General features: G+C 41.0%; 1 protein-coding gene across 9 annotated transcripts in view; it reads left to right on the top strand.

Annotated features, from left to right (window-relative positions):
• sgk3 (serum/glucocorticoid regulated kinase family member 3) overlaps nucleotides 1-27,499 on the top strand; it is a 111,856-nt gene that overhangs the window by 7,969 nt on the left and 76,388 nt on the right. The window contains exons 1-2 of one of the 9 annotated variants that reach the window (XM_043689255.1): nucleotides 10,758-10,889; nucleotides 24,729-24,791. The gene's annotated coding sequence lies outside the window, so the exon portion shown is untranslated. Of the gene's footprint in view, nucleotides 1-10,757; nucleotides 10,890-10,999; nucleotides 11,123-11,395; nucleotides 11,581-24,728; nucleotides 24,792-27,499 lie in introns of those variants that run through there. The other 8 variants (XM_043689258.1, XM_043689256.1, XM_043689263.1 and 5 more) reach the window with 8 other exon arrangements.

Raw genomic sequence — 27,499 nt, 5'->3', positions numbered from 1 at the left:
GGTAATAACTGGAACTTTGGAAAAGAAATGGTAAAAAAGGAGCAATGTCAACATGGATTTCTGACATGAAATCATGTTTGACAAACTTGGTGGAGTTTTTTAAGGATATTACTTGCAGTATTTATAAAGGAGATGTAATATATACGAATTTTCAGAAATTCCTATGACAGAAAGTTAGGAAATAAAATATAGCATGCGGGGATTGGAAAAATATACCTAGTGTTGACTCAGTTGAATAACAGACAGAAAGCAGAGATTAGGAATAAATGGATAATTCTCAGGATGGCAGGCTTTATTTTTGGAGTGCTGCAAGAATCAGAGTTAGGTCCACAGCTGTTCACAGTCGATTTAAATGATTTGGACATGGAGGTCAAATGTAATATTTGCAAATTTGGGGATGAAACCAAACTGGATGGATGTGTGTATGATGCAAGGGGACTTCAAGAAGACTTGGACAGCCTAAGTGAATGGACTAGAACATGATGGATTTTATGTGAATAAGTGTGAAGCTTTCACTTTGATATAAAAATTGAGAAAACTGGAATATCTCTTAAATGGTGAGTGGTTGGGAAAAGGGGTCTGGGTGTCCTAATTTACGAGTCATAAAAAGTTAGGTTGCATGTGCATTGAGCAATAAGGAATGCAAATGATATATTGGGCTTCATTGCAAAGGGGTTGAGTACAGAGGTCTTGTTGCAATTGCATAAAGCCTTGGTCAGACTTCACCTGGAGAACGGTGTATAGTTTTGGTTGGATGATCTAAAGTGGGATGTATTTGCTATAGAGGGAGTGGAAACAAAATTGACCTAATTCATTTCTATGGCTCAGTGGTTAGTACTGCTGCCTCACAGGGATCCAGGTTCAATTCTAGCCCTTTGGTGACTGTCTGTGTAGAGTTTGCACATTCTACCTGTGTTTACATGGGTTTCCTCCCACAGTCCAAAGATGTGCAGGTTAAGTGGATTGGCAATGCTAAATTACCCATAGCAACCAGGGATGTGCAAGGTAGGTGGGTTCGCCATGGGAATGCAGGGATAGGGTGGGGGGTAGTGGTCTTGGTGGAATGCTTTTCAGAGGGGCAGTATGGACTCGATGTGCTGAATGGCCTGATTCTACATTATTAGGATTCTGTGATGGAATTGTCCTATGTAAAGAAATTGAGGAAAATAGATCTGTACTCACTAAAGTTTTGAAGAATGAGGGGCAATCTCTTTGATATTTGCAAAATTCTTGCAGAGCATAACAGTGTATGTTGATAAGATGTTTCTCTTTGCTTGTGCATCTAAAATCAAGGGATGTAATCTCAGAATAAGAGATATTGACTTGAAAAGGAATTCCTTTTGTCAGGGGATGATATATCTTTAGAAGTCTCTACACCAGAGAACTGTGGAATCTCAATCATCGAGTATATTCATGAGAGCAGTTGACAGATTTCTGGATACTCAAGGAATTTGGAAATAGTTCAGGAAATAGATCAGCCATCACCTCGTTGAACAGCAGAGCAGATTCGATGGGTGAAATGGCCTATTTCTGATCCTATGTACTGATGTTCATCTGAAACAAGTCCCTTATTCCAACCCTTCTCCCCAAATCACTCTGCAGCAACAGGATACATTGTCATCTACATCATCCCCACCAACCCACAAGCCAAGGCCTATGGTTTAGTGCCCATTCCAGCCAAACCTTTGGTGATTCGTAACCAAACCGCAGCCCCCAATCCAACGACACTCTAGCTAAAACAATCCAAATTTGTCCAACCCTCCCTATAGCTAATATATTCCAATCCAGGCAACACCCTGGAAAACCTCTTTGGTACCCTCTCCATAGTCTCGATGTTCTATAGAGTAACAACCAAAACTGCACACAATATTTCAAATGTGGCGGAACTAAAGTTTTATACAGCTGCAACATGACTTGACAACTTTTATACTCAATGCCTTCTTTACCACCTTATCCACTTGTATTGCCACTTTCAGGGATCTTGGTGTGTAGGTCCATAGCTCCCTATGTACATCAACGCACCTAAGGGTCCTGCCATTTACTGTATATTTTCTTTTTTCCTGTTTCCTGCGTTTGACCTCCCAAAATGCATCACCTAACACTTATTCAGAGTAAATTCCGTGTACCATTTCTCTGCCAAACTTTCCAATTGATCTATATCCTTACTGTATCCTTTGACAATTTTCCTCACTGTCCACAACTCCATCAATTTTCATGTCATCTGCAAATGTACTAGTCAGACAATTTACATTTTCATCTTAATCATTTATACAAATATTACAAACAACAGAGGCCCCAGCTCTGACCCTTGAGGAATACCACTAGTCACAAAGCTCCAGTGAAAAAAAAGCCCTCCATAAATTTTTCTATGACAAACCAATTTTGTATCCAGGTTACCAACTCATTGTGGGTGCTGTGTGACTTCATCTTCTGGACCCATCTACCATGAGGGACCTCATCAAATGCTTCAATAAAGTCCATGTACACAATATCCACTGCCTTACCCTCAGCAATCATTTTCATCACTTACTCAAAAAACTCAATAAAATTTGTGAGACAAAACCTCTCCCACGCAAATCCATGCTGACTTTCCCAAAAAGTCCATTATTTTCCAAATGTGGCTAAACCCTGTCCCTAAGAATCTTTTCTATCAATTTCCCTACCACTGATGTAAGGCTCACCTGCTTATAACTTCCTGGATTTTTCTTATGCTCTTCTTGAACAAAATATCAATACTGACTAATCTCCAGTCTTTTGGGATCTCACCTGTGGCTGGGCAAGACACAAAGATCTCTGTCAAAGCTCCTGCAATTTCATTCGTTGCCTCCCTTAGTATCCTGGGATAGATTCCATCAGACCCTGGGATCCTGTTTACCTTAATATTTTTCAAGACACCCAACACTTGTTCCTTCTTAATATCAATGTATCCTAGAATATCAACATGTCCTAGAATATCAACATACTCCTCCCTAATCTCATCATCCATGTCCTTCTCATTGGTGAATACTGATGCAATGTATTCATTAAGGACTTGCCCACTTCCTCTGGCTCCACATGTAAGTTCCTTCCTTTGTCTTTGAGTGGGCCTAAGCTTTCCCTCACTACCCTTTTGCTCCTAATATATGTATAAAATGTCTTGAGATTGTCCTTAATTCTACTTGCTAAGACATTTCATGGCTCCTTTTAGCCCTCCTAGTTCCTTGTTTAAGTTCTTTCTTGCTTCCTTTATATTTCCCCAAGGGACTTGTCTGATTTCAGTTTCCTATGTACTGAAAGAATGAAACTAGAAGGTTCCACACTTTACAACAGAACCAGTTTTTTATTACCTAAGCATTAAACACTAAATACAATCAATTTAAAAACCCAGTATCAACGTGAAGGGAGGTGATGGCTTAGTGGTATTATCGCTAGACTAATAATCTAGAAACTCAGCTAAAATTCTGAGGGCCCAGGTTTGAATCCAGCCTTGGCAGATGGTGGAATTTGAATTCAAATTTCCAAAAAATTTGGAATTAAGAATCTGCTGATGACCATGAAATTGTTGCTAATTGTCAGGAAAAACTCATCATGTGACTCCAGATCCACAGCAATGTGATTGGCTCTGAAATGGCCTAGCAAGCCACTCAGTTTTACCAATTGTTATGAAGTCTCATTTAAGAAATGAAAGCGGACTAATCATCTGGCATCAACCTAGGCACTGGAAAAGACAACAATAGAAACGACTCTCTTTACTAACAGCTGGAGGTTAGTGCCAAAATTGGGAGAGCTGTCTCACAAACTAGCCAACAGCCTGACATAGTCAAAGTCACGGAATCATATTGTACAGGCGATGTCTGAGACACGACCATCACCATCCCTGGATATGTCCTGTCCCACTGGCTGAGGTGGTCCCACAGTGGTATGCAGTTGGGAAGGAGTTGCCCTGGAAGTCCTGAACATTGACACTGGACCCTGTGAAGTCTCATTGCTTCAAGTTAAACATGGCAAGGAAACCTCCTGCTGATTACCATATATCATCTTCCCTTGGCTGATGAATCAGTACTGATGAATAACACTTGAGGGAAGCACGGACGATGGCAAGGGCATGAAGTGTACTCGAGGTGGAGCATTTCAAAGTCCACCACAAAGAGTGGCTCAGCAGCATTACTACTGATTGAGCTGGTCAGAAGTTAAGGGACATAGCTGCTAGTCTGTGCAGGTGATGAAGGAACCAACAAGAGGGAAAAACATACTTGACCACATCCTTACCAATCTATCTGCTGTAGATGCATATGTCCATGACAGTATCAGTATCAGTAAGCGTGACCACCACACAGTCCCTATGGAGATGAAATCCTGCCTTCACAATGAGAATATCTTCCATCACGTATCCATGGGATAGATTTCAAACAATCTAGCAACTCAAGACATGAGGTGCTATGGGCCATCAACAGCAGCAGAATTGTACTCCAGCACAATCTGCAACGTCATGGCCTGGCATATCCCCCAATCAACAATCAAGCAAGAGGATCAACTCTGGTTCAATGGAGAGTGTAGGAGGGCATGCAAGGAGCAGCACCTGGCATACTGAAAAATTAGGTGTCAATTGGTGAACCAAACAAGACTACTGGCCTACCAAACAGTATAATCAGCAAGTGATAGAGTTAAGTGATCCTACAACCAATGGAAAAGATCTAAGCTCTGCAGTCCTGCCATATCTAACCTTGAATGATGGTCAATTAATCGATTCACTGGAGGAGGACGCTGCACAAATATCCCCATCCTCAATGATGGAAGAGCCCAATACATCAGTGCAAAAGATAAGGCTGAAGCTTTCAAAGCAATCTTCAGCCAAATGTGCTGAGTCGATGATCTATTTCGGCCTCCTGTAGCAGTCCTCAGCATTACAGATATCAGTCTTCAGCCAATTTGATTCACTCCACGTGATATCAAGACACAGTTGGAGACAGTGGATACTGCAAAAACTACAGGCCCTGACAATATTTTAGTGATAATATTGAAGGCTTTTGCTCCAGAATTTGCTGCTCCCCTAGCCAAGATGTACAAATACAGTTACAACACTGGCATCTGCCCGACAATGTGTAAAATTGACCATATATGTCCTGTACATAAAAACCCAATCCAGCCACTTATTGCCGATCAGTCTACTCTCGATCATCAGTAAAGTGATGGGAGCTGTCATCAACAGTGCTATCAATAGCACATGCTCAGTGATGCCCAGTTTGGGTTCCACCAAGACCACTCAGCTTCTGACCTTATTTTTATAGCCTTGGTTCAAACATGGACAAAAGAGCTGAATTCCAGAGGTGAGGTAAATGTGACAGCCCTTGACATGAAGGCTACATTCAATTGAGTGAGACATCAAGGAGCCCTAGCAAAGCCATAATCCGTTGGTATCAGGAGACAAACCAGAGGGTGGTTGAGTCACAGCTGACACATAGAATGAAGGTGGTTGTTGGAGGTCAGTCATCAGCTCTAGGATATCTTGGACAGGAGTTCCTTAGGGTAGTGACCTAGGCCCAACCAAATTCAGCTGAGATTAGATTCCCGACAATATGGAAACAGGCCCTTCGGCCTGACAAATCCACATTGACCCTCCGAAGAGTAACCCACCCAGAGTCATTTCCCAATTGAGTAATGCACCTAACACTATGGGTAATTTAGCATGGCCAATCCACTTAACTTGCACATCTTTGGACTGTGGGAGGAAACCCACGTAGACACGGGGAGAATGTATAAGCTCCACACAGACAGTCGCCTGAGGCTGGAATTGAACCCGGGCCCCTGGCGCTGTGAGGCAGCAGTGCTAACCACTGGGCCGTGTGCCGCTGCTGTGAGGCAGCAGTGCTAACCACTGGGCCACCGTGCCGCCCCTTCATCAGTGCTGCTTCATCAAGGACTTTCCTTCCATCATAAGGTCAGAAGCGGGGATGTTCACCGATGATTGCGCAACATTTAGCACCATTCATGACTCCTCAGATAGTAAAGCAGTCCATGTTCAAATGCACAATATCTGGGCTTGGGCTGACAATTGCCAAGTAACACTCATGCCACACAAATGCCAGGCTATGATCATCACCAATAAGAGACAATCTAACCACCGTCCCTTGACAGTCAATGGCGTTACCATCACTGAATCCCCCACTATTAACATCGTGGCGGTTATCATTGACCAGAAACCCAACTGGACTCACCACATAAACACAAGGGCTACAAGACCAGGTCAGAGGCTCAGAATACTGCTAGAATTAACTCACCTCCTGACTCCCCAAAGCCTGTCCGCCATCTACAAAGCACAAGTCAGGAGTGTGATGGAATAATCACCATTTGCCTGGATTGCTGCAGCTCCAACAATATCCAAGAAGCAGAACAAAGCAGCCTGCTTGATTGGCACTGCACCCATAAGCATCCACTCTCTCCATCTGCTCAGTAGCAGCAGTGTTTACTAACTACAAGATGCACTGGGAGAATTGTAGCCAATTACAATCTACAAAGTAAACATTAAATAGCAGCAATAACCAAGGTAGATCTTATGAATTGGTTTGGAAGTCTACTCAGCACAGATGTGATCAATCTCATTCACAAAATCTTTTAATATTCGGTCTACATCACAAAATATTTCAGCTTATTTTCTTCAAGGAATTATAATGAGCCCCAGCCAGAAGTGGTGCATAACTAATCCAAGTCCCAAAAGCAATCTTATCAAAACCAGCACACAGTCACAATCTTTGTAACTTTGCTCATGATAGTCTAAATGTTGTTGATCAACTATTATTATCTTCAAATAACAGAAACAGCTGCAACAACTGAATATTTGCCCATAATTAGAAGGGTAATTTTCCTTTCTCAGTTTCTCTTTTACAGTTTCCCTTTTCAGTTATAGTCTGTGTGAAAGCAGCCCAAGCTTTGAAACTATGAATTCTAGCACAGACATGAAGTAGCATGCTTGGGAATTTGATTTAACAACAGTAGGTGATGAATCAGGAAATGTGTTAATTTAGAAATATTCCCCTATTACTTCCTCTAAATCTCCCACCAGAGATCCCAGGTGAAAATTCCAGGTGATAATCTCAGCTGATGTTTCACAACATTACTGGAACAAAACCCCTAGTATTAAAAACATTGCTTTTTAAAAACAGAGAAAAAAAGAACAGCCAATTCATGTACAGCAAGGTCCCAAAAGTAGCAATGGGCTAATGGCCACTGAGGTGCTTTCTTAGTGCTAATTAAAGAATATTTTTGACCAGAACACAAGTAAGAACGTTTTCTTTGCATTTGTGACAAAGAGTTTGTTAAGGGTAGAGGAGGAAAAGCTTACAGATTTTTCATTTACATGATGCCTTTCACAATTTCAGTGTTTTACAGTTAATGCAGTACTTTTGAAGTGGAGCTTGTTGGAAAAATGGATATTTTAGGAAAAGGCAATAGATGCGATAATACAATTCTTCTGGATGAGATGACAGAGAAAGTAGGAAAAAGTAAGAATCAGTATAAAAATACAGTGTTGACTAGTAAAACCCACAGAGCAGTGGTACAGTGATTACCAGGAGTCTGGTGGAAATTTACTGACAGGAGCCTGTTTTGGGATTTCTTTTATTTAGTTTCTTCATTAGTGGCCTGCAGTTAGAATTCAGAAGTCAGAGGTACAGTGGCCAAATCTATAGATAATGCAAAGGTAATGAAATTGCTAAGTTGAACAAAATAACACAGAGGAATTGAGTAGAAAGGTAATAGATGTAGCAAATATGCTGCATATGGGGTGAAAAAAGACCACATTGGATGACTGCTTCAATGGATGGAATTAATGGATCAGATTTTCATGAAGGAGATGGAAAAGATGAGTTGAGAAAGTTCCTGACTCTGCAACCCTGGCTTCACTAAAGAGGCCCCAATGAGGTGGGTGCAGATTGGAGTCAGCTTCACCACATCTGGAATAGACAGGCAGAAGGCTGGAAGAACACAGCAGGCCAGGCAGCATCAGGAGGTGGAGAAGTTGTGTTTTGGGTGTAACCCTTCTTCAGGACTGGGAAAAAATAAAGACAGTGGAACGGGGAATGGAGGTGGTGCGGCAGAGGGCTGTCTGGATAGCAGGGGGAGGAAAAGAACATTATTCAAAGTAGGCGGACAGCTGGGAAGCTCGCGAGTAGAATGTCTCCTCATCCGAGCAGATGCGGCGGAGGCAGAGGAATTGAGAGAATGAGATGGAGTTCTTGCAGGATACCGGGTTGGAGGAGGTGTAGTCCAGGTAGTTATGGGAGTCATTGGTTTGCAATAAACATCCGTCTGGAGACTGTCACCAGAGATGGAAATGGTGAGGTCAAGAAAGGGGAGGGAGGTGTCTGAGATGGACCAAGTGAATTTGAGGGCGGGATGGAATTGTGGGCGAAGTTGATGAACTGCTGCAATTCAGCCTGGGTGCAGGTCGCTGCACCGATGCAGTCATTGATGTAACAGTGGAAGAGTTGGGGCACAGAGCCTGTGTGGGTACTGAAGAGGGACTGTTTGCTATATTGTTTTGTAGGTTTTTAGATATATATAGGTTTATAAAATCATGAGGGGTATGGATAAGGTGTATAGCCAAGGTCTTTTTCCCAAAGTGTGGGAGTCCTAAACTAGAGGGCACAGGTTTAAGGTGAAAGGGGAAACACTAAAAAAGGACCTGAGGGGTAATTTTTTCTGGCAGAGTGTGGTGCATGTATGGAACAAGCTGCCAGAGGAAGTGGTGGAGGCAGGTATAATTACAACATCTAAATGTCATCTAAATGGGTGTATGAATAGGAAGGGTTTAAAGGGACATGGGCCAAATGCTGGCAAATGGGACTAGATCAGTTTGGATGAGTTGGATTGAAGGGTCTGTTTTCGTGTTGTATGACTGTATTGACTCTCTTATTGATGAGTTCTCAGCCAAGCATAGATAAGATTGAGTTGCAAAAAGTTTAAAGTTTATGTTATTCATATTTTAGTTGCCTATCTTTCAGAGGTTGTAGGAACAGCAGTTTTGATTTCAAAGAACATGTGAATCATTTGAAGTACAGACTCTGAGTATTATTGAAAAAAGACACATTGTATTGAACTACAGTTTGCAAAAATATGAATTCAAGGGAAAAACCTTGATGTCAGGAGAGAGCTGTTTTGTTGGCAAGTGAACTCTAATTAGTAGAAGTGCCAGTACCTGTGATGTGAGAGATGAGGGATAGACGGCCTGTCTACTTTTCTTATAACTGGGATGAAATTCCCAACCTGCCTCATCATTATTGTTTCTCTTCCACAAATACTTTGGGACTTGCTGAGTTTCTACAGAATTTTCTGTTTTTATTTCAAAACTAATTCCATAGAGGCCAGTATCCCATCATCAAGTCCCCTGTTATTTACATGCAGAGAGTCCTTGACACTGACCCAGCTCCCTCAGTGTCAGCTCTCAGAGTGAACAGAACCTCTCACATTCCTGTTTATATCTGTCAGCTGGGGCTCCCTGATTGGGGCTATTAATCTGGGAACTCACATTCTATGAGGTCCATGTGGCTGTCCTCCTTACAATCACTGCAATTTCAGCATTCACTAACCATGGTAGCTGCAGGGCTCTTGTGCAACTGTACTGTCCCTACCTCTGAGCCAGATACCCAGTTTAAAACCCTATTCAGAGGGCTTCAGAGGTTTGTAATAACATCTCTAAACAGATTGCTTAAAAAACATTGGGGCCTTTTATATCAAAGTGAAGTTGGGAAATTTCTGGTCTTGAGCTACCTAATTCTGTGTTGAAAATTTCCCTGGAGCGTCAGAGGCTGAGGGGTAATCTTATAGAGGTTTATAAAATCACGATGGGTATGGATAGGATAAATAGACAAGGTCTGTTCCCTGGGGTGGGGGAGTCCAAAACTAGAGGGCATAGGTTTAAGGTGAGAGGGGAAAGGTTTTAAGAGGGACCATTTAGATTACTTACAGTGTGGAAACAGGCCCTTCGGCCCAACAAATCCACACTGACTCTCCGAAGAGCAACCCACCCAGCCCCATTCCTCTACATTTATCCCATCACCTAACACTACGGGCAATTTAGCATGGCCAATTCACCTAACCTGCACATCTTTGGACTTGTGGGAGGAAACCGGAGCACCCGGAGGAAACCCACGCAGACATGGGGAGAATGTGCAAACTCCACACAGACAGTTGCCCGAGGTGGGATTTGAACCTAGGTCTCTGGTGCTGTGAGGCAACAGTACTAACCACTGTGCTGGGTGACACAGTGGTTTTCACACAGAAGGTGGTGTGTGCATGGAATGAGCTGCCAGAGGAATTGGTGGGCGCTGGCATAATAACATTTAAACGGCATCTGGACGGGTGTATGAACAGGAAGGGTTTAGAGGGACATGGGCCAAATGCTGGCAAATGAGACCAGATTTATTTCGGATATCTGGTTGGCACAGACGAGTTGGACCAAAGGGTCTATTTCCATGCTGTAACATCTCCATGACTCCACCTGATCCTTAGGGTAGGATGATGTAGCACAGTTTTGAATGAGAACGAGTTTCTTCAGAATGGAGTATTGGTTATTGGTTAGAAGAACACTGGTCGAGGTGAATCTGTAGGTGACAAAGATATGAATGGATATTTTTGTAGAAGGTAGTGGAGGTGAGATCTAGGCAGGCAACGTTATTGAGATAGATGTCCAAGTGGAGTGCGAATTAACTCAGAGCTGAATGGATCTTCGAAGTTGTGGAAAGTTCGTTCTAGGCTGAGACCGTCACTTACAATAAGCGAAGCTGCCAGTAGGGGCTGCAAATTAATTGATGCAGCAAATGAACCTCTCTTAAAAGAGCCATCGAAAAGATGAAACGCCAGCACAAATTCGGAGCCCGAGTTCAAATTCAGAGTTGCCACCCAGTCGTTGAAACGTAAGTTATTTTTTATTTCACAGCTGGGTTGTGCTAGCCAAGTCTGCTTTCCCTGTTGCTTTATTGACAGTCGGGAGGGAGGGAGGGGGGTCGAGAGTTCCGTCACGTCAGAGACTTCATTTAGAAATTCGGGGAAGGAAGAAGCGAAAGTTCCCAGAAGCTGGGAGCAGTGGATCGCACCAAAGGTCATCGGGATCATTTCATGGGACAGGGCGGCGTGTAAGTTACATATGGTAAGGTTTAAAGTGTATGTGAGCGGAGCTGCACAAGTTTGGGCTGTTTGTGGGGAGTTTCCACTCTCCGCCCTGTGCAGCAGCAATTCACTGACGCAAATAACCCGTGCGAGAAAGAAACTTTTCAAAAGTTGCTGTTTATCTGGCTGTCGTGCAGGTTCCACTACCGGGTTGTGACAGACCAGACATCCCGTTTGGCAACGCTGCAAGCTCAGAGCTAAATATTGAATGAAAATAAAAATTGTAGGGACACGGGGCGGTCGGGCGGGGGAGTGTAGTCACAGGCAACTCTGATATCCGGCTGGGTCCAGGCAGGCGATGGGGAGACGCTGGCAGTTAGAGACGTGCATACAGACCCAGAAAGAGAGGGGGTACACGGTTTACAAAGTGTAAACTCCAGCAAACCAATTCCAAACTGGCAGCTGAGGCCGAGAGTTCCGTTTCGGATCAAGGCAGTGGTACGTAAATACACCTCCTCAATTCAATGCTCCCTTTATTAAAAAAGGAAAGTTCAGTCCACAGCCATGAAGAATCAAATACTTTTAGCAAGTTAAGTCTATTTCAAAATCCAGGTTGCCAACAGACGATTCTGAGTCGAATGTCAAATGAATACAGACTCAAAGTTCAGTTGGTATCTGCCTATTATCTCAATATAATGTGGGGAAATGAAATAGCGTCGGTGTATTTTTTAAAACTAACAATTGCATAATATTCCAAAGCTAAGTTAACATCAGTAGCCAAAGTGACAAACAATTACGGTAGTTGATTTTTTTGGTCAATATATTTTATACTAAATCACCATTACATGTTGCTGAAGTATTTCACAGTTTATCTTATGATTTAGAAAAAAATACCACAGCAGCGATACAAATTCTGGTCTGTATTAGTGAACTGGTTTGAACACTGGTCACTTTTTTTTTTGATTTATTTGAATGGTCTTGATTTGGAACGTCTCTGCAAATGTCTATTTTTGTCGATGTTTGATCTACCTGAATCAGAGAATACAGCATTGCAATGAAAAGTTCACTAGCGAAAAACGTTCCATTTCTATCAAGTTATTGCTGCCTGCGGATTCTCCTTTTTGCCTGGATGCGAAAGGGGGGGAATAATTCTGGTTATCAATCTCTAGGTAACTAACATCGTTCTTTCTAACTCCTTAGTGAAAATGTTGAGTTTGTAATGAAATATAGTGGGGTACTAGGCGAAAGTGAGGACTGCAGATGCTGGAGATTACAGTCGAGAGTGTGGGCTGGAAAAGCACAGCAGGTCAGGCAGTATCTGAGGAGCAGGAGAATCGACATTTCGGGCAAAAGCCCTTCGTGTGGAAGGGCTTTATAGTGGGGGACTGCCTGACACCAAAGGTATAAAAAAGGTGACACATAAAAAGGTGGATTAAATAATGACAAGTATTCATTCATATTTACCTACTGCCTTTAACATGTTTCCCAAAGAGCTTCATAGAACTATTACAAAGTAAAACAATGACACAGGAGGATATGTAGAGTCATATATTTAAATGCTTGGTCCTGGAGGTCTTCAACTGTGTCTACAAGGATCGAAGTGAGATGGAGAAATGTAGGGAGAGAATCCCAGAGCTTCATTGGGGGGGCAGGCATCCTGCTAAGGTACACTAACCAATGGTGTCACAATTAAAATTGGTAATACATGAGAGGCCAGAGTCAGCAACATACATTGGGGTTGAGGAGATTAGAGACTGGTTCGGGCAAAACCATGAAGGGATTTGAAGAGAGGGCCTGCTGCAGGTTAAAACACAGGTGACAGAGTTTCGGCTGATCTCCAGTTCAAACAGAAGGTGGAACATAGTTGAGTCTGCAGGTAATGAAGGAATCAATGAGGATTTAGCAGCAGATGAGCTGAGCCAACAGTGAAATTAAATAATGTCTCGGGAGTGAAAATAAGTGGCACAAAAAGGAGCTTAGAAACTAATTTTGGGATGGAATCTTTTAATATTTTATTCTGGCAGGATTAACATTAGTCTGCAACCTTCAGTGGATGTCAGGATACTGAACAACTGGATTTTGCTTTGCTTTTAAAGCTATAGAAATTAGATTTCAAATGAGAATGTTACCTAATCTTGCTCTAAATGGAAAGAATAACTGCCACTGCTTTGGAAGTAAATGAACAGCATTCAAAATAATATTTTAGATTACCTTTAGCTAATGCATTACTTAGCTAAAGAAACCAAACAGATTTTGGAATTGTTAACAGTTGTTTTACAGCTCCAGTAGAGTTTTAACAGTCTATAATTGCACTTTGGCTTGTACTGTTAGCTAATGGCATTGGGCAGTCAGGGTACTAGAGAGAGCATTACAATCCAGTGTTCCCATTCTTGATCACCTTAAGGTTTCCTACCTCAACTACCCTCTCAGGCAGTGCATTCTACACCCCTTCCACCCTCTGGGTGAAAACATCTTTCCTCCAATCCCCTCTAAACCTCGTGCCTTTCACATTAAAATTATATTGTTATTGACCTTTCAATGAAGGGGAACAGCTGTTTTCTATCACCCTGTCCATGCCCCTCAATCAGTTACTTCTAATGCGTCCCCTCTCTGCCTTCATGTGCTAAGGAGAATAGCCTGAGTCTATCCAGCCTCTCTTCATAGCTAAATCGCTCCATCTAAGGCAACATCCTGGTGAATCTCCTCTGTACCCCCTCCAGTGTAATCATGTCAATTCTACATGACTACAATAGAACTGCACACAGTACTCCAGCTGTGGTCTAACCAAAGCTCTGTAACTTCCAAAAAAACCTCCCAGCTCTTATCATCTATGCCACAACTGATAAAGGCATGTGTTCCGTTTGCTCTTTTAACCTATTAACCTATTCTGTCAACTTCAGGAATCTGTGGACAAACACCCCATGACCCCTGCATTCCTCTGAGCTTTCCAGTGTCCTGCCACTCATTGAATATTCCCTTATCTTGTTACTTCTCCCAAGATGCATCACTTACCAGGGCGAAATTCCATCCGCCGGTTTGACCAATCTGTCTAAATCTTCCTGTAACCTCTTCCACACTGTCAACCACCCAACCAATCTTCATTTTATCTACAGACCTACTCATCAGACCTCACACCATTCTCATCTAGATCCATTACGTATATTACAAACAATAAGGGACCCAGTATTAATCCTTGTGGTACGACACTGGACGCCAGCCCCCAATCACAAACAATCTAGTACTATCGCCCTCTGACTGTTACCACTGACCTAATTTTGGATCCAACTTGCAAAGGTACCCTGCATTAATACATCACTTTTAAGTTATCAAAATTCAATTATTCATTCAAATACAAATCCTTGGATATCTTTTTTCTCTCTGTCTTAATTATTTTGAACTCAGTAAATATTGACAGATTGGAATTAGGCTTAATATGAAAAATATTTTAATTATTTAAATTACAAATTTTTTACGGGTGACTCCATGGTTTGTTTTTTGGTGAGTGCCATGCAGTTTGTTTGAAAAAAATAAGCTGTGCTGTTTAGTTGTGGTATTCAGTTTCCAACATTAAATGTTTAGTTGGATGTTTTCACATACATAGCCAGCCTGACAGCCACGAGGTATGAAGTCACAGCTTCCACTGTTCACTATAGATGAGACGGGTGTTAAATAATGTCATACCCAGGCAAAACCAAAAGGAATAGGTTTCATTTTTGAGCATTACATTCACAAGTTCTACACAAATAACTCTTTTAAGTTCTGTATCTTCTGTAAAGCAGTGGGATAAGCAAATCCAGATTTTTTTTTTTTAATGCTTTCTCATCATGCACAACTTCACTGTCTTAATCACACCCTCCTTCACCATCACACCTCGGACTCGAACGGTTTGCATCCAGCTTTCAAGGCAGTACAATGTTTTGTTTTGGTTAGTGGGTTGTTCATGAGGTGACATCTTAAGCTCAAATGACAGGCATATGCAGTAAGCCCCCACAACATATGAAAACAGAAGATTTTGAGGTTAATATTTTAACAGGAATAATTGAAACTTTCTGGTGTGTGTGACTTCAAAAAAAAATTGAACTTGAAGCATCATTTTTTTAAACTCTAGCTTCCTCCACAATTTCAGAAAGCGTTATTCAAATAATGTCAAGCACACGAAACTTAGTGTGTAGGAAGTTTGAATAAATTTAAAGCATCCACTCCCTCCACCACCAATGCTCAGTCGCAGCAGTGTATACCATCTACAAGATGCACTGCAGAAATTCACCAAAGATCTTCAGACCGTTCCTTCCAAACCCACAACCACTTCCATCTAGAAGGACAAGTGCAACAGAAACATGGGAATACCACCACCTGCATTATTCAAGAATTAAGTTATTCAAGGAAATGATTCTTGTATGATGAAAAATTATGTTGTTTATGCAGTGATTTCCAAATGTTTAACTTTTTCAATAATGGTTCCCTAAATTTTTAAGACCGATGTGGTTTGTATGAATAGGCTTCATGTTGGGATTATTATACTTTTTATTAATGATTTTGGTAAGGCTGTAAATAGTTGCATTCTTTAAATCATTGTGACATTAAATTTAATGCCTGATAACAATTTTAATCAAATTAGTAGGTTGCCAATTTCAACAAGTTTAATTGTGGTATGGCAGCATTTTTTAAATGTAATGCTAATTATTTGGGATTGAGAAGCTTCAGGCTTTTAATACCCTGGTAGTTAGTGTTTCAAGAAAGAGAAGTGGGGGAATTGATGTTCCCACCATGTAATAGAGAAATTCAGACTTGAGAAGAGTGACAAAATGGGTAACACTGCTGTCTCACTGTACCAGGAATCTGGGTTTGACTTCAGCCTCAGGCGACTGTATGGAGTTTGCTCTTTCTCCCTGTGTCTGCGTGCATTTCCTCTGGATGCTCCAGTTTCCGCCCACAATCCAAAGATTCGATGGATTGGCCATGCTAAATTCTCCGTGGTGTCCAGGGATGCGCAGGTTAGGTGGGTTAACAATGGCAAATGCGGAATTCCAGGCATAGGGTGAGATGCTCTTTTGAAGGGTCAGTGCAAACTCGAAACTGAATGGCCTTTATGTGCATGGTAGGGATCAATGATTCTGAGTTACACCAACATGATACCCAGTTTAAAGTTCTTTGTTATGGCACAAGCTGCAAAGTTGAGAACTGTTTTGAAACATTCTCTCCTATAGTGGAGCAAGGGACCCTTGGTGATACGGCAAGTGGGATTCAGTGGATCAGTGAAGTGGGCCCAGTGACAGAGATGGTGCTTAAAATGGACTGATCCTTACATTAATGGGAGAGGTAGTGAAGGTTTCCCTTGAGGCTAAGTGCCAGCAAGGACAGGGTCAGAAAAACTGATATTCTGAACTTACTTTTATTTTTGTAATTTATTTCTATGACCTATAATGTTGATCTATTTTATTTCTTTGCTTTTCTAAATTTTTTTTGTTTCCTAAGAATTTGACTTTAAGTATCTGTACCTAAGTACCTTTATACCTAAGATGGCACTGTAATGGGGTGACTGTCGACTTTTCATTATACTCATTTGAGTACATGTGACAAAGTTAATTCAATTGAAGACAGCATGCTTGAAGCATTAATCTGTAGCTAAATAGTGTATAATATGATAGGACTAGAGCATGTCTGTAAAACTTGTAGGCAGCAAATTAAGTTAGATAGGAAATTTCTGGAACAGATTATAGAAACACGCAGTGTGCATTGATTTACCACAGCCCTTTGAAAGGGAACTTCAAACTTCTCGACTGAAAATTTCTATTTGTAGACAGTAAGTTGCTAGTTTGCTGTAAATGAGGAATTGAATGTTTGTGGTCTTCTAAAGTCACGCTTGATTGTCTTTGGAAGTCAAAGAAGAATTTTCCAGCAATTCTCCTGAGTTGGCTATAGGGTTCTATTGTTTTTATTTTGCTCGTTCCGTACGACTCCGTTGTCTGAACGCAGATCGTTGGGATATGTGATTGCAGCACTGTTTGAATGGGGCAGGTACTTTGGACCTGATCTTTTCCTAGCCCATGATAAATTTTGTTCAGTGTTTGTTTCATTTGATAAATACAGAGAAGGATTTTGGATTTCTGGAATCATCTCCTTTCTTTAGTTAACTTGTTCTGGTGTTTTCACATATCCTTAGAAATATCTCATTGAACTTAATCTACTCAATGCTCTCATGGTTGGTTTAGACATTTCCCATAGCTTCACTTTATTATTTTGTGGTTTAAGTTTTTTCTATCTGTTTCCTGTGCTTATATTGTGTCTAAGTACATTGTAGTCATTCTGGATTTGCTTCAAGTTTTTAAAAGTAATTTTATTTTTCTGTCACATTGTACAACCTATCAAGCTATAATTTGAGCTACTAAATTGAGTTTGCATACTCAAAGTTCTGTATAAAATCTTGACTGAACCGCAATCTGAGAGCTGTCATGTGTATATACAATATCTTTCTCTTGATGTCAGTTGCACCTCTCGATGACTGACTGCAAAAGATCAGTGTGAAATAGTACCAAGAAAGTGTTCCTGGTCATTTCTCTGGCTGCTGGAACACCCTATAATCTGTCAATGATGTCAAACTTTATAAAGGAACAGTAGAGGAATAATTTTAAATGTGTTTGTCATTTGTCTCCTCACTATATTAATTCTTATTTTCCCTTTTGCAATAATTTGGTTAGCTTTTGAACCTACATATTCTGTTGGGATTTATCCCTGGCATTTCATTGAATCCTTATTAGCACTGCTGCCTCACAGCGCCAGAGACCCGGGTTCATTTCCCGCCTCAGGCGAATGACTGTGTGGAGTTTGCACGTTCTCCCCGTGTCTGCGTGGGTTTGCTCCGGTTTCCTCCCACAGTCCAAAGACGGGCAGGTCAGGTGAATTGGCCATGCTAAGTTGCCCGTAGTGTTAGGTAAGGGGTAAATATAGGGGTATGGGTGGGTTACCCTTTGGAGGGTCGGTGTGGACTTGTTGGGCCGAAGGGCCTGTTTCCACACTGTAATGTAATCTAATCTTATCATTCTTTGATGTAAACTAGTTCTGCTGGGGCTTCCAATCTACTGCCAACTCTTAAAGGATCTACTTTTTTTAAGTTTTGAAATTCTCATTAATGTGAATAATTTTGTTCTGATAAGCTTTATCAATTTAAACCAATTTTAAAATTCTTCAAGCATCTCGATGTCTCTTTCTCAATAAAATAAACCTAACCTTTGTTGTTCTTGCAATCTTGATTCTTAAAGGCTTTTTGGAGTCTTTGTTGCTCTAAATGTACCTTAAGGAGAAAAATTTTAAAAAGGACATGAAGGGCAACATTTTTACACTGAGTGGTTTGTGTGCTTGATGAACTGCCAGAGGAAGTTGTGGAAGCAGCTACAGTTGGAGTCCTGCTTTTTACTCTTCCTAGCACATTCAAATATGCTTTTGGGATGTTGATGTTTTTCGTCTGGTTCCATCTGTGCAAAACTGACTTTCCAGAAGTTAAATTTTAAATGGATATAAAGGCTAGGCAGTTTAAATGTTCAAATTATGTCAGATAATTTAAAATGTACAGGCAATTCAAGAGACTTTATGGGTACTTGTTAATCCACTTACCACTGATTAGGAATTGTACGTCAAACCCAAGCATTGCCTTTCCCAGATGTCCAGATAATATTATATATTTGTAGTTTCAAAAAGATTTTGACAAGTGGTACATAGGCACTTCAAAATATGACATATATGTTGATGAAATATTGAGATGTATAATTTAATGGAAACATTCGTTTACGTTTCACATGTAATATCTGATGCTCTGTGGTATTTCTCAAGTGATCCAAGGAGACTAAATTTTAGACAATCCTAAATTAATCTGTTTTTTAGTGTTGGATGAGCAAGGCTGGCTAAGATTTTCGGGGTACTCTGTGCTTTGAGTAATGGTGAGAGGCCTTACAATGCAGGATGGGAAAAACACTGGTATTATTGCTAGATTATATTAATCCAGATGTAATGTCCTGGAGACCTGGGTTCAAATCCCGCCAAGGCAGAAGGTGAAATTTGGATTCAGTTCTTTTTTATAAAAAATCTGGAATTAAGACTCTAATGATCATGTGTCTTTTTTCTGACAATTAATAATAGTCTCTTGGTTTGCTAATGTCCTTTAGGAATGGAAACTCTCCTCTTGCCTCACCTGCCCTACGTGACTCCAGACCCAAGCAATATGATTGTTTCTTAACTGTTCAATTGGTAATCAACGCAACTACTGATGCTCACACCTTGTGAATTTTCTTTTAATTCAATGATTTGGTTTGACAACTAATTCCTTGTTATAGCTTTTTGTGCTAAAGTTCCAAAGTAGAACTTTTATTCACAAGGTCCGGTTTTTAAAATCTTATGGTATTACCAAGCTGACACTTAATTTTCGTGTATTACAACAAAGTCCTCATTGTGCTATGTCCAACTTTCTAGTAAAGGATGAGGCTCCCCTTATGTAGATGCAATGTCCAAAAATTAAGTGTTTCAAGGTACAGTTTGAACACAAAGTAAAAGCATGACTCCACAAGGAAGGGGAGTAACATTTTAACATGTGGTACTCTTGTTTACCACTTAATGATTTCAAGAGGCACTGACCAGTGTCCTTACATCTTGGATGTTTGGATTGGTGGAATTAGAAAAGAGTAAAACCCATAAAAGTTTGGTTAGAATGTAATATCATTCTTTTTATTCATTCATGGTTTGTGGGCATCACTGGCAATGCCAACATTTGCTCTTGAGCAAGTAATTGTGAGCTACTCTTTTAATCCACTGCAGTCCGTTTGATGTAAGTCTACCTACAATTTCATTTGAGATTTCTGGGCTCTTGACCCAACAATACACAATGAAGAGTGATGTACTTCCAAGTCAGGAGGGTGTGTGGGGCTTGGAGGAGAACTTGCACCTGGTAGAGTTCCCATAAATCTGTCTTTGCCCTTCCAGCTGGTAGTGATTGTGCACTTAGAAGGTGCTGCCTAAGAATTTCTGCTTAGCAGAGTGCAGCTACCTCTGCATGGTCTGTCCTGTTAATGGGACAGGATGTACCAAGAGATGGTGATCATGTTGCCTGGGACAATGTGTAAAACATGATTCCATGAGTATGACTACATCAGGCTGTTGCTTGACTAGTCAGTGAGACAGCTATCCACTTTAGCGCTGACCCCCAGATGTAAGTTAGAAGGACTTTGCAGGGTTGACAGGGCTAAGTTTGAGTGTTCTGGTTTGATTCCTTTCTTTCCCCCTAAAGACTTCATAACAGTTTGCAAATAAAAGGGTTAACAGAAGGCAGTTAAGAGTCAGTGCAGTGCTGTGGATCTACAGTAACTTGAAGCCCAGATTAGGATGGCTGTTTTCCTTTCTTTAACAACGTTCGTGAACCAGGTGGGTTTTTGTGGCATAGAAAAGTAGGAATATAGAAAACCTGCACATGAGTAGGCCACTTGACCCTTCAAGCCTGTTTCATCTTCAATATGGTTATGGTTGATAATCCAACTCTGTTCCCTGTTCCTCCCTTCTCCACATACCTTTTGATCCCTTTTGCCCTCAGAACTATATCTAACTCCTTAAAAACATTCGCTGTTTTAGTCTCAACTGCTTCTTGTGGGAGAGAATTCTGCAGACTGTAACCTCTAGCTCTGAACTCCCTGGTCATCAAAAGCATCCTTCATTTACTGTATTTAGTTCCGAATCAAATTTGATAAGTTTCTGAGATTCCTTCTCATTTTTCTAAACTCTGGTGAATATCATCCTAACCAACTCAATCTCTCCTCATACTGATTCCTGGGATGGCAGGATGGATATCTGGTAAACCTTCACTGCACACCCTCCATAGCCAGAATATTCTATCCCCGATAAGGAAACCAAAAATGTGCACACTACTCCAGGTGTGGTCTCTCCAAGGTCAAAAGCAGCAAGACATCCCTGCTGCTGTCCTTGAATGCTCTCCCTATAAAGACTAACAAACCATTTGCTGCCTTTACTGCTGCTGTATCTATATGCCTACTGATAGTGACTGCTGGGCAAGGACATGCAGGTCTCATTTCACCTCCTCCTTTCCCAATCTGTTCCCATTCCGATAACCTTCCTTTCTGTTTTTTGCTACCAGAGTGGATAACCTCCCATTTATCCACATTAAAATTTATCTACGTTTCATTTTCCACTCATTCACCTTGTCCAAAGCATTGTTTCTGCAGCCTCTTCAGGTTTATCTTCTCACCCAGCTTTGTGTCATCTGCAAACAGTGAGATATTGTATTTTGTTCCCTTTATCTAAATCATTAATATATTTTGAGAAAAGCTGGGAGTGATACACTTATTTCTGCAGTAGCCCACTAGTCTCTGGCAGACTGGTGTAGCAGGCAGTCAGTCTCTATCAATGTTAGTACACCACCTCCAATCCCATGTGCTTTAATTTTGCATGCTAATCTCTTAAAAGACTTTCGATAAAAATCACACTTGAAAGTCCAGGTAAACCACGGACACTGGATTCCCAACTCTCCTAGTTAATCCTCGACATATTCCAGAGGATTTGTCAAGTGTAATTTCCCTTCTGTAACTCCAAGCTGACTCTGTCTGGCCTTGTCACTTTTCCCAAGTAAAAGCAAAATGCTGCAGATGCTGGAAATCTGAAATCAGAAACAAATAAGAGAATGCTGGAGAAACTGAGCAGGTCTGGCAGTATCTGTGGAGAGAGGAACAGAGTTTTAATGTTTTGAATTCAGTAACACTCTCCAGAATGTTTTGAAGAGTCATGTTAGACTTGCAACAGTAAAACTGTTGTCTTCTCTCCACAGAGGCTACCAGACCTGCTAAGTTTCTCCAACATTCTTTGTATTTGTTACTGTTTGCCAAGTGTTCTGCTATTAAATCTTTCATAATGGGCTTAAAATTTTCCCTATGACCAATGTCTGGCTAACAGGTCTATGATTCTCTGTTTTCTCTCTACCTCCTGTTTTAAGCAGTGGGGTTACGTTAGCTACCCTTCAATCCATAGGAACTATTCCAGAATCGATAGTATCTTAAAAGATGACCATGACTATTTTGGGCCACTTTCCTAAGTACTCTGGGATGTAGATTTTTGGGCCTGGAGCTTAATGGTTTTTAATTCATCAATTTCACCAAACAGTTTTCCCACTAATATTGATTTCCTTCAGTTTCTCCCTCACACTAGACTGTGTTTCCAAAATTGAAGACGACATTTAAAAAACAAAAAGAACAAAGAACTGTGGATGCTGAAAAGATAAAACAAATAGAAATTGCTGGTGAACCTCAGCAAGTCTGGCAATCCATGCAGAAAAAGCAGAGTCCATGTTACGAGACCTGCGACACTTCTTCAGAATTTTCAGCAGCAAGACATGGATTGGATGGATATAAGTTTTGCACACTTGTTCTGGAAGAATTTACCTGTCATTTCTCCAGTTTTGACCAGGGTTTTGAATTGATGCTACTGATTACGATTTTAGATACCTCTTCAAAATGCATTAATTAAAAAAAAACTCATTCTCAGCAGTTATGTGGAATGCAAAGTCTGGAAGACTAATTGGAATCAGCAGAACTTAATGGATTAGAATTAAACTCTGTTCTTGCCAATAGTATGGTTTTTTTTTAATCTCTCTATCACGAGCGTAGTATTTATTGATTCCCATATTAACTGCTGTTATTCATTTTTATGTTGGTATTGCAGTGGAAGACTTAACTGTTGGAATGCAGAAATGTGTGCGATGATCAGTGCTTTAGATTCAGAAGCTCTTTGCAGAGAGAGATTGATTCTGTGGAGCCATCATCAAGTCTCACCCAAAAAAAAGAGATTATGCCATCTTTTTGAATAATAGCTCTTTAGATCTCCATGTCATAGTGAAAATCATGATTCACCTCCACCTCCATTTTCTACTTGCTACCCAGGTATTAAACATGGAACAATACAGCACAGGAACAGGCCCTTCAGCCCACCATATCTGTGCCGACCTTAATGCCATTATAAATTAATCCCATCTGCCTACACATGTTCCATATCTCTCTGTTCCCTGCCTGTTCATGTATCTATCTAAATGCCTCTTAAATGTTGGCTATTGTGTCTCCTTCTACTATCTCTCCTGGCAGAGTGTTCCAGGCACCACCACCATCTGTGTATTTTAAAAAACACTTGTTTCGGACATCTCCTTTAAACATTTCCCCCCCATCTTAAACCTATGCCCTGTAGTTTTTGACATCTTCAGCCTGGGAGAAAGATGCTGACTATTTACCCTATCCATGCCTCTCATAATTGTATATACAATTATATCAGGTTGCCCCTCAGCTTCCGACACTCGAGTGAAAACAATCCAAGTTTGTCCACCCTCTCCAAATAGCTTTTGTACCCTTTCCAGAATCTCCACATCATTCCTATAATGTGGCTATAGAAGTGCACAAAATAGTCCAAATGTGGCTTAGTGAAAGTTTTATACAGCTGACTCAGCAATTTTTACTCTCTGTATCCTGACCAATGAAGGGAGAAAGTGAGGGCTGCAGATGCTGGAGATCAGAGCTGAAAATGTGTTGCTGGAAAAGCGCAGCAGGTCAGGCAGCATCCAAGGAACAGGAGAGGGCTTATGCCCGAAACGTCGATTCTCCTGTTCCTTGGATGCTGCTTGACCTGCTGCGCTTTTCCAGCAACACATTTTCAGTCCTGACCAATGAAGGCAAGCATGCCATATGCTTTCTTTACCACCATATTCACTTGTGTTGTCACTTTCAGGAAGCTATGGACTTGCACTCCAAGATCCCTCTGGATATCAATGAGGGCCTGCCATTTAGTATATACTTTCCTCTTGCCTTCAATCTCCCAAAATGCATCACTTCACACTTGCTCAGATTAAACTCCATCTGCCATTTCCTTGCCCAACTTTCCAACTGATCTATATCCTGTTGTATCCTTTAACAACCTTCCTCACTATTCACAACTCCATCAATTTTCATGTGATCTGCAAATGTACTAACTGTATATAGGAAGTACCAGCACTGATCCTTGTGGGACACCACTGGTCATGGGCTGAAAAACAACCCTCCGCAACTACCCCCCCTGTCCTGAATGACCGAGCCAATTTTGTATCCAACTTGTCAACTCCAGGTGGATCCCATATGATTTAATCTCCTGGACTAATCTACCAGGAGAGACCTTGTCAAATGCTAATGTTGTGACATTTTGTGATACAGCGTAATATAAATTTCAATTTGTTTGATTTCTTCACATGATCGTAACATGAGTTCTTAATACAAACGGTCAATTCCAGGCTTTGTTCCTTCTATGCAGAGAAAGGAAAATGCAGAGACATCTTCCTTCAATTCTCTGGTTTGAACTTGTGCAAATGCTATCATTCAAGAAAGATTGTATTCTGAATACAATCAATCATCAGGAATGAGACTAGGCCCAAGAAAACTGAGAAAAGGGAAGGACAGGAAGTGAAACAGCTTCTGACAGTCCTGCATCAGTTTCCAATTTAAAATGACTAAATGGTTTCTGTTCTTTTTCATAAATGAAGAAATGGCTCAAAATAAGTTGTGGGTAGTGTTGAAAACAATGTGCGTCATCAAAATATGAGGTTCAGAGTCTGCTCTAAAACAAATTTAACTTTTATTTCTAAGATTCTAACAGCCGGGACATTCCGAGCCACACAGATTCAGGAGAATTTCTACAAAGTAAATTCAGTAAGTATTGTAAAAATATTATTGTTCTCATTCTTTCTTGTTATGAAATGTAAGGCACATTATGACTTGGACTGTTCCGTGGGCTGCTTCCCCAAAAGCTGTAAAACTTAAAGATTCATAAAAGTGGAAGTCTCAGTCTCTGAGACTGTTCAGAGTTAAAGTATTTGACAGCATAAACTGAGACAGTTTATAGGTGTTAGGGTCTTAGAATCCATATTACAACAGTTCTACAAAAATGAATTTTGTAACTGTTGAATGATAAGTCCGAGGCATCCCAAAGTGGGAGTCAAAACCCCAGTGGGTCTGCAAGCTGAGATTTTAGGGATCACCAGCTATAGGCTGCAAACGGTGGCGTGGAGCTCCAGTGAAATTACTCCAAGGTGCTTCGGCACTGTGGACACACTCCTGCAGCTCTTCGCACCTCTGCAAAGCTGTCTTGGGTCTTCCCCACTCCCCCTCCCATTCTTATTGGTCTCACTAGGGGAATGTGACAGTTTTGAGAACTTGAAACAGGGTCATAGTGGGAAAACCTTTGGAAAATACTGGCCTAGTCATTTCATAAAGATGTCAAACAGGAACTAAAATGTTAGTATTCACTATATCATAGTGATAGTAGAAGTATTAGAGAAAATTAAACTCAACAAAATGGCAAATGTATTGAATTGAAATGTTCATTTGAAATGAATAGAATTGAGGGATTTTGTTTAGTTTGCAGGATGTGAATATTGGCTCGGCAATGGCTTGAAATTTCAAGATTGTAACGAAACAATATAGTTTCAAGTCAGGATGGTGTGTTACATGGAGGGGACCTTGCTGATAGTGTTACCATGCTTCTACTGCCTTGGTTATTCTGGTGGTAGATTTGGAAGTGGTTTCTCAGTGCATTTTGTAGGTTGTGCATGCCACTTCCACTGTGCATAGTGATTAATGGCTTGCACACTGGAGGCGATTGGGCTGCTTTGTCCTGGATGGTGTCAAATCTCTTGCGTGTTATTGGAGTTGTATTCATCCAGGCAAGCTGAGTGTGTTCCATCAAATTCCTGACTTCTGCCTTGGTGATGGTGGAGTCAAAAAAGTGAGATAAGCACTTCAGCATTCCGAGTTTGCACCTGGTTCTTGCAGCCATATTATGTTCATGGCTGGTCCAGTTTGTTTTCTAGTTAGTGGTACTCTCCAGTAGTTTGAGATTGGAGGACTCAAAGATGTTAATACCAAGGGATGTTGAGGGGAAGTTTCTCCAGCATATTTTTGTTTTTATTACCAATCTCCAGCATCCTCAGTATTTTACCCTTGTTTTCATAACTATTCAGCATTTTGTCTTCTATTTCTTTTGAGGAACCTTCAGGACAATATTGAATTTTTGTTTTTGTTGAAAACAAATGTATTTCTGTTAATAGGCGGTATTGTAGTCTGGTTAAATGGTCACCTGGATCAGTCTTGAGGATTCTTCACCTGTAAATAAAGGGTGACTTGGTGATGAGATACTGGTGTCTATGGAGTTATTTTGGGATGTTTCTCCTTGTGCAAGAGTCTAGGACCAGTGGACATAGTCTCAGAATAAAGGAGAAAGCACTGGAATGGTCCAGGTGGAGTAAACAAAAGCGTGGGTAAGGGTTTCAGTAGCAAATGTGTTGTGGGAGAATACAGCCTGCTCCGAAGTGGAAGAAAGGGACTTGCTGATGGGAAGGATCCAGATCCAGAAATTTCCCTCCAGGTCATATAATACACAAAGGTTGCCAACAATTATGATCAGCATGAAACAGCAGCTGGAGTGGGGAATGGAACTGGTGACTCAGGAATGGAATTTGTGTCTGGTGTTTAAAAATCCAAAGGCAAAGGATAACTTGAAAAGCGTGGTGGTGAGATAAACCAGCCTGTTTGCAGTGTACATGTGGATATCATATCTTTTGATTTTGAGGCAGCATGTTGTTGAGAAATAAAGGGGCAAAAGATAAATCTCTGGGGTCCCCATCATCCTTTGCAGAGAATTCTCTGGCTGTTAAGCATGGAACTAGGTGGAAGCTGAGTGCTAGACAATGGATGGAGTTGGGATTAGAGTGGTGCTGGAAAGCCATAGGTCAGGCAGCATCCAAGGAGCAGGAAAATTGATGTTTTGGGCAAAGGCCCTTCATCAGGAATGAGGCAGGGAGCCCCCAGGGTGGAGAGAGTTGGTGGTATTAGCACAGCTGAATGCAGCAGAGAGATTGTGAGGATGTCTGGGGTGATACAGCAACAGATTGTATGTCTTTATTTGTCATCCTTAATGCAGAAAAATATCTCCAAGGCTCTTCATTGAATCTCAGATGGAGGCCTTTTTATCTTATTTTTGTCTACACTGGTTTTTCAGACTGGAGGCCTGTAACCAGTGGTGTCCCACAAGGATCGGTTCTGGGTCCTCTACTTTTTGTCATTTACATAAATGATTTGGATGTGAGCATAAGAGGTACAGTTAGTAAGTTTGCAGATGACACCAAAATTGGAGATGTAGTGGACAGCGAAGAGGGTTACCTCCGATTACAACAGGATCTAGACCAGATGGGCCAATGTGCTGAGAAGTGGCAGATGGAGTTTAATTCAGATTAATGCGAGGTGCTGCATTTTGGGAAAGCAAATCTTAGCAGGACTTATACATTTAATGGTAAGGTCCTAGGGAGTGCTGCTGAACAAAGAGACCTTGGAGTGCAGGTTCACAGCTCCTTGAAAGTGGA

The sequence above is a fragment of the Chiloscyllium plagiosum genome, chromosome 4, assembly GCF_004010195.1.
Source record: "Chiloscyllium plagiosum isolate BGI_BamShark_2017 chromosome 4, ASM401019v2, whole genome shotgun sequence".
In the NCBI taxonomy this organism is placed as follows: Eukaryota; Metazoa; Chordata; class Chondrichthyes; order Orectolobiformes; family Hemiscylliidae; genus Chiloscyllium; species Chiloscyllium plagiosum.
The sequence above is the reverse complement of the archived record's forward strand: the minus strand, read 5'-3'. Positions and strand labels throughout refer to the sequence as shown.